Genomic DNA, 8,697 nt, shown 5'->3' on the forward strand with positions numbered 1-8,697 from the left:
CAGTGTGAAGACGGGACTTCCTCTCCACAAGGACTGTGCAGTGGTCACTGCTACCAATACTGTCATGGACAGATGCATCTGCGATAGCTGGATTGGTGAGGACGAGGCCAAGTAGGTTTTTCCCTCGTGTTGGTTCTCTCACTACCTGCCGCAGGCCCAGTATGGCAGCTATGTTCTTCAAGATTCAGCCAGCTCAGTCAGTAGTGGTGCTATGGAGCCACTCTTGGTGATGGATATTGAAGTCCTCCACCGAAAGTATGTTCTGTGCCCTTAATACCCTCAGTGCTTCTTCCAAGTAGTGTTCAACATGGAGGAGTACTGATTCATCGGCTGATGGAGGGCGGTAGATGGTAATCAACAGGAGGTTTCCTAGCCCATGTTTGACCTGATGCCATGAGACTTCAGGGGACCGGAGTCAATGTTGAGGACTCCCATGGCCACCCCACTCCCTGCCGGTGGGATAGGACATACCCAGGGATGGTGATGGAGGAGTCTGGGGCATTGGTATGATTCTGTGAGTATGACTATGTCAGGCTGTTGCTTGACTAGTCTCTGGGACAGCTCTCCCAATTTTGACACAGGTCCCCAGCTGTTAAAGAGGAGGACTTTGCAAGGTCAACTGAGCTGGGTATGCCTTTGTCATGTCTGGTACCTAGGTCGATGACGGGTGGTTCGTTCAGTTTTATTCTTAGTATACTTTTTAGCGGTTTGGTACAACTGAATGGCTTGCTAGGCCACTTCAGAGGGCAGCTAACAGTCACCCACATTCCTGTGGCTCTGGAGTCACATATAGTCAACATATATAAACAGCATCAGTTAATGTTAATATTCTTTGTGGAATAAGTTCCCTTGGCGGAATTGAATTATGTTCCTGGATTCTATATTGCCTCACACTTACAACATTACAGAAGGAAGCAACTTAATATTACAGATTAATTAGCACTATTAGAGGTGTCTTGATGATAAGCATAATTATCAGTAGTTAATGAATAATACAGTTGCCATGTTGAAGCTGGCAAAAAGGGTGAGCTCCAACCAATGAGAATTTATATGCCGTACACAATAATTACAACTTCTTCATATGAAAAATTATTTCCACCCATTTTATTTCCTTTCATTCGAAGAGGAGCAGGGGAGTTTCTCAAGTAGCCAACATTTATCCCTCAATTAACACCACAAAAGCAGATTACTTGGTCATTTACCTCATTGCTGTTTGTGGAACCTTGCTGTGCGCAAATTGGCTGCTGCATTTCCCTACATTACAGCACTTTAAAATTACTTCATTAGTTGCAAAGTGCTTTAGGACATCTTGAAGTCATGAAAGGTGCTGTATAAATGCCCATTTATTTATTTCTTCCTGCTAAAACAAGGACAGGTAATCATGGATTAGGTACCTGTTTACACTGCACTAATACTATTACCATATTGTATGGAAATCATAGCCAAAGCACGAGGTTTCATTCCTAGGTAGATACCAGGAGAAGAGGTTTGCATTACACTGGAGTTCAAATTATGGTAATATCGCTCTGGCATAAGTAGGGTAACAAATACATTTGCTCACATTACTCATTTATTTTACCTGTCCTGTTTATCCATGATAAACGTAACATTTCTTATCTTCCAGTATACAGTACAGTGCACCCTTGCACACGAACAATGTGGATAGAAGAGGAAAGTTCATTTTCTTTAATATTTTGATATCTTAAGGCCATCTTACAAGGTTGATTATGTCTGTAACCTCTTGAAAAGCTTTTTTTAAGCACAATTGTGATGCCAACATTTGTCACATCAGTAGATACCAATCCAGATTAGCTCTTCTGTTCTAGTTTCAATACATATTAGCTCTCTCTAAATTCTACCACTACCATTGCTTGTTCTTCGGATCTGCCTGATTGTTTGTTATAATATTATCCTTTTCCCTGCATTTATCTCTAAAGTATGAGGATAGACTGCTTGCTTTTCTGAGATGCTTGCATACAGTGGCTTAATGCTGTTTAGGTGACTAAGCTTTATGCATAAGATCTAACCATTATGCCCTGTTTAATAATAAATAATAATTGCATTTGTATAGCACCTTTCACATTAAAACCCTTAGACAACAGGGGAATATATTACCTGAATTGTGCCACATAATTGTGCAGCTCATACTTAAGTATCTCATTTACTGTCAGTTTCACTTGAGCATAGGTTTTGATATTGAGTAAAATGTGTTGGTTGATGGGACAGGTCCTGTTAGACCCATAAAGCATGGTAGTTGTGGTAGTAATGACACAGGAGGCACCACCAAAACCACCTCATACTGGATTTGTACTGGTTTTTCCCACGCTCTGTTATCTACAAAACAATTATTAGCCACAGTTAAATTCAGTCTTACAATCATTTCAGGCGACATTACAGTTTAACATCTAATCAACAAGTCATGGACTTAAAAGATTCTCCAGATCTCTTTTACTCGTATCCATCTTGTGGGTAATTCTTGCTAAACATGATTTCTCCTTAGCCCTCAATTGCCCCAATCCAAATTCCATGTAACTCTCCGCTTCAACTTCAATTTCAATCCCTCTAACAGGTACCAGTGTGTTTAACTCTATTCTGATTGTTTCATTAATTAGATAGTTTCTCAATGGAGTATGTGTCAATGCTTTAAAAGTTGTCTCACTCTCCTGAGCCACATTAACCATTTCATGTCGTACTGTTGTCAAGTAACTGAGCATGTCTGAGACCAGTTCTTCAGTGCAAATTCACCATGCATTTTCGGATGGTAATTGCTTCACACGTAACAAATCACATTTGCACACTCATATCGGTATCTCAATATCATGCCACAAGTGCCATCCGATACAAGCCATTCTCGGGCTTTCAGGTGATCCTATCAAAAGATTGCAGTCATCTGGAGATCTTTGCTCAGCTTCCACCGCATGCCCCCGATGTCTAGGGTAGTGGCCAGACTATCAAATTCAGTTTCCTTAAAAAGTTCATTATAGGCAGGGACACAAATGTCTCCAAGAGAAAGCTATCAATTTACTATTCATAACTACACTTTCTTGACTTTCACTAGGATGAAAATTCCCATTAATACCAGATTCTATCTCATTCATGAGCGCCTAGAGAAACTTTACTGTCCAATACAATATTAAAGATAGAAAATATAGATCAAAGTTGTTTGGTGAACCAATTTTTTTTAAAAAATAGCTGCCAGCGGAAAGGGTTAAGTCCTTTGCAAGTTTATAAGGTGGCAGAGCAAATATTCTTATTAACTAAACATGATTCAGAACAGAAAAAAAAAAGTAACATATGTCTCTTTGTTCTTTTGTCAGATGTGTTTTCAAATGACTGTAAAAATATTGAATACAACTGGAAAAAAATTAGTTTTCACATTTAAACTAAACAAATCAAATTGCTTTGGAAAATTCACGATACCAACCGCAACGCCAGGGTTAAATCTTAGACTGAAACTTAATCTTTTGTTGAACAAACTTTTTGTTTTTCTCAGTTTTTCCACACCAGCTTAACTTAAATTGTAGTTCAAAGTCTTTTTTTCCAATTCTGGGTGCACAATCTTATTTGCACATTCTTAAAACTTCCAAAATCCAAGACAAGACAAAAAGGTTAAACAGCTTTTAGCACAGAGAAGTGGGTGGAGCTTAAACAAACATAACAGACACTAAGGCCTAGAAATTCGGTATAGCCGCGTTTGGGGCGCTGGTCCTGGCGATGCGCAAAGTTTAGCGCCACCTAGCGCGATATTGGGCTGCAGCGCCCCTAAAGGCGATTACGGCGCTAAATCAGGTGCTGCATGCTACTCTTAAGGCGCTAACCCGGTGGTGCAACCCAATTTCGCCGCGGCGGGGTGCAGCGAGGGTGCTGTCAATAATCACTTTCCCTGAGACACACTGGCACCGGCCAGCTCTTAAAGGGGCAGGTCAATTGGCATCACCAGACACACTCACTGCCTTGTAGGCCTTCAAAGCGGTGGGAGCCTACCTGTGGCACACCAGCCTAGCAAGACATGGAAAGGGTGAGGCAGAGGGCGGAACGCCTCACTGATGGGGCATTGGATGCTTTGGTTGGCGCAGTGGAATCAAGGCCAAGGAAGATGGTCGGAATGTGATTTATGTTTTGGACAGTCTCCCGGGTGTGAGAGGCAGTTATGTGTCAGTGTATTCGTTTTGCTTTCTGTTGCCATAGCTTTCTCATGTTTGAAGGAACCACATTTTGTTTAATGAAACACTTTCTTCATTTACAATGGCCATGCCTTCTATTTACATGCATCTTGCCCTTCACAGGCTTGGGGGTATCAGACCGGTTCCATTCCTGTTCTTGGAATGGCAGCAAGCATTCCGTGAGAGGGGCCTAGAAGCTACTTCTGATCAGCCTCTGACGCATTATGCCTGAGAAGAGCCGCTCGCGTAGAAGTTCAGGCCAGCAGGCATCTTCTCAGCCACCGACAGACATGTCCTGCACCTTATCTGAGGCTGCAGATCTGGCTGAAGCAGCTGGCACAGCTCAGTCACCACCTCCTTTCTAAATCGCAGCCTTCTGACACACTGCTTCTCCGGCATGTTCATGTAGGAAAACTGCTGTCGGAAAACCCTGCCAGCATAAGATCTGCTGTGGCGACGTCTGTTAGCCCTCCTCCGTCTGGCCATGCCCGCCCCCCTCTCCCAGTGTCTCAGTGCCCTTTCCAGATGATTCAGCAGCAGGATGTTCCCCTCCAATGCAGCCCCCATAATAAGTGCCCACAGGAAGGTTCCCCGTTGTCAAGACTCACCGACAGCAAGGTGATGGTCAGAAGGCTGAAGATCGTCTGCCTGCGCTGGCTCAGTGGTCAAATGGCTCTCAGTGTGCAGCTCAGCAACTCGTTGTAGCTCTCAAGGAAGTTGTGCTCCAAAAATGGCTGCCGCTTTTAAACCACACCAGTCCCCTTTAAATAATGCTCCTCTAGCCCGAGAGTGAGTTGGTAAGGTCCAGGTAAGCTGTCACTATTAGCACCAGGCGCTACGGAGGGGGGCGCCGCTGAATTTCCGGTCCGGGGCGCCCAAAAGGCGTTGCACACTCAAATGACATCATAATCAGCCTGCACCCATGAGCGGGCGCTAAGATTTAGCGCCGGCGCTAAATGCATGCTCAATATGGGGCGAGGCACTAGGCGCCTTGCGTCCGCCCGGAAATTGGCTAGCACCCTACTTCTCGGCCTCTTTAGGCATTAATCAGTGGCGCTAACAACCAAATTTCTCCCCCTAAGACTTTCAGACAAAAGGAATACTGCAACTTCTTAAACATTCATAGTCAGGAAAATTTCCACACTTTAACACAAACTGAAATTCCAGCATTTTTTAAGGTTCCTTTCACTTAGCAAAACGTATGTTTTATTTGTCTCGGCACAGATGCTTCCATTCGGTAAAATTTTACGTTTCTCTTTTATTTCCCTTCTTTTAAATCATCATCTCAGCAGCTTTTCCTGGCTTTCCAAATCTTTGTTTTTTTCCTTCCTTTGCTGAGTTTTCAGATTGGTTAACCTGCAACTTAGATTTTTTTCCCTTCTCTATCTCCAACTCTCTCCCCTGCACTTTATGCTTCACCTCCTTCAGGCTATCTATCAACTGTTCCCAGTGATATGCCAATGTCATTGTATTTCTTGTTTTACCTTTAACTCACTCTCTCTCTCTCGCCTCTTTCAGGGAGTTCCCTACATAGCCTTAAGCGATGATCACATGCGACTAAGTCCCTCTGGTCCCCACAACCAGAACCTTACAACTCCCAACTCTGTGATCCCACTTCTGACACCACTGTAAGAGTTGGATCACAGTCACACACAGATTACCCAAAGGGTCTTAGGCGTTGTAAGGCTTTTTATTAGAGAGCTACAGTTCAAGCATAATCAGATACTACTACAGGTGATTGAAATAGATACAGTAGACATACAACCCATGACGGATGAGGGCGATCTACAGCCCTGGAATGGAACAAAACGACCGGATGGATGGTGAGGCAGTACAGTGGTCTCGGATTGGGTGGATTCCTGCAGTCTGTGGCAGCAGTCACTTCCGTTGGGTCGTCCCTCAAACTGTTGGAAGTGTTTGGCCATCAGCGAGCATTTATCCACCTCAGAGGCTAAACCTGACCAAGGTGTTAGGCTGTAGCCACATCGGGGAAGCCTTCGCTCCTAATTGCCTGTTTTCCTCTCTCCGTCGCCTGTTTTTATACCTTATTTTGATGGGCTGGTGGATACCTGGTGTCAAGCATTTTTACCCATCCCATTGTCCAATTACAAGGGAGAGGGTACCTCTGACAGCCCCCTCCCAGCCTCATGAGGTCATTTTCCTCCTTATCTCTGTTCGAAAGGTCTTATTGCCCTCTTGTAGACAGCTTGTTTATCCTACAGCTCCTTGCTGCATCCCTTATCAGGCCTAGCTATGCCCACTCGAAGGCCTGTTTTTGTGTTCTGACCTCATAATTCAGCTCTCTGTACAACTCTTTTTCTGACATGATGGGAATCTTTCTGTGTCATCAATTTAGGCAACCTGCTGATCTAGGGAACCCATAACAGACTAATGGCCCAGATATTCCGATCCCTACGGGTGTGTACGTGCTGTGTACCCACCCATAGGGACATCGGACGTGCCAGTTTCAGGCATGCACAGCGCATGCGCTGAAAACTGGTATTTCCGATCTGTCAAGAATGCTCTTGACAGATCCTCCGGCTGCCCTGGAGAAGGGCCTCTGCGGGTGGATAGTTCCACTTTTGGAGACCCTCCGCCCGCAGAAAACCCTTACAATTCTTACGCCTTTGGCTATTGGCCCTTCACCTTAATTTGTTACTTTAAAAAAATAAACTGAGCCACCAGGCATCCTTTACCGGTTGCTTATTGATAGTTTGCTGATTCATTGGTGTATTTCCCACCTGCATGCTGCTTGTTTGTTCCTTTTTGTTCAGTAATGGTTCATGAAATCCGATTGTTCAGTTAATGAAGATTTTTTGTGATTTGTTCCTTTATCTGAATATATTTGAGCCAATTGGGTACAAGTGTGAAATATGCTTCCATATGTTACTGTCACTTTTTGGGGATTTTTACACTAGGTTTTTTTGGTTCAGTGTCACCAGCCACTCCTGTAATTGGAGCTTGTTTCCCCTATAATCCAAAGTATACCTTTTTCTGTCCAATATCTAGTCAATGCTAACGAGACCCACGGGTCATAATAGAGAGCCCTTACTCAGTATATCGGCTGCTGGAATGTGTCATGTGTAGTCATGTAATTCTCCTTTCTTCAAAAAGCAGACTGAGTATGCACCCTTATCAGATCAAGACTAGACTTTGGACCAACAAATGGGCTTATTTACATAAGACAAATGAATGAACAATAAACTTTATAACACAATGAAATGTACTTTTCTCTTCTTGTTACAAAAATTGATAGAGTTACCAATCACTTTCTCTCCAAATATAGACTTTAAATAAAGAATTACTTGCTGTAACCCCAATCTAGCCTTTTAATGCCTGGTTTTCATTGGAGGAGTCTCCACTGGGTGGGCCTTGTAACAACAGAAAAACAAAGCATGACCTTGTTAGCATGCTGGATGCATGATTATTTGGGCTGTCACACATTAGACACAGGCACACAGCCTGGGTAGAGCATTTGGTGGAGCACATTTTCAGTAGTGATTGGGCAGAAGTGCTAGCCTTTCAATTTCCTGGGCTGCACTCACCCAAATCTGGCTGGCAATAGAGATTTGCTGGGTGGTTGTTTTGTTTGGGTCTGAATGACATACATAATTCCAGTTGGTACTTCATGTATGCTGATTTCATGTATAACATAGGGCTGATTTTACAAATACACACTCCTGGCAGGCAAAGTTCCATGCCAGAAGCATGCATCAGAAAATGTGTACCTTATATGTTGTACATTAGTAGTTTTATTAAAAATACAATGGCCAGCTCATCAACATCCTCCTCTGTTATGTTCTAGCTCTCAGGCTTTACAGACGTCAATCAATGCCACTCCCTGTTAACGTGTCTGAAGGTGCAATTGAGCAATGTAGGTACAGGCTGCTAGCTCCCAGGTGACTTACTTAATAATGCACCACCAAACTTATCTTTAAGGGAAATCCAAATGCAAAGGTCAAATTTTAAATCTTTTTTATAAGGAGTAACCAAGCAATGCAAAAATTATTCCTCACTGACCAAGCTGCACAAATCAAAGCAATGAAATCTCTTGCTAGATATTTCATTTTATGAAAGTATTATTAAACTGGAACACATTCAACATCTAAATCATTCCTTTTTTCGGGTTTGCATGCTCGCTTCCAAGAAGGTGCAGTATTGCTTGATAATGGCATGTGGTGTTGCTGTGGTGCCTTGTTTAGTTGTGCATATTATTGCATTTAATGAACATTATCCAATGTTTTTGGAACAGGCATAAAAAATATAATCCTGAAACATGGAAGTAGATTTGTTTTTAAAAAGAGCCATTTTTAATGAGTCTTTAAAAGCTGCCTTGTGGTGTCACATGTTCATTTGTATAATGGTCCAGAATTTGCGGTTGGGATGACGGCAAACTGGCAGCGTTCGCCATCATTCCGCCTTTGAAACTGACTGCGACTCGGATTTGAGGCACGCGCAGGCGCCTGTGGAAATCCTGAAGTTGCGGTCTGTCAATGACATCTCCGAAACTGGCTGTGCTGTGCCCCCCACAGAG

Source organism: Somniosus microcephalus, chromosome 6 (genome assembly GCF_052327205.1).
Source record: "Somniosus microcephalus isolate GS21.2 chromosome 6, FLI_Smic_1.0, whole genome shotgun sequence".
Lineage (NCBI taxonomy): Eukaryota > Metazoa > Chordata > Chondrichthyes > Squaliformes > Somniosidae > Somniosus > Somniosus microcephalus.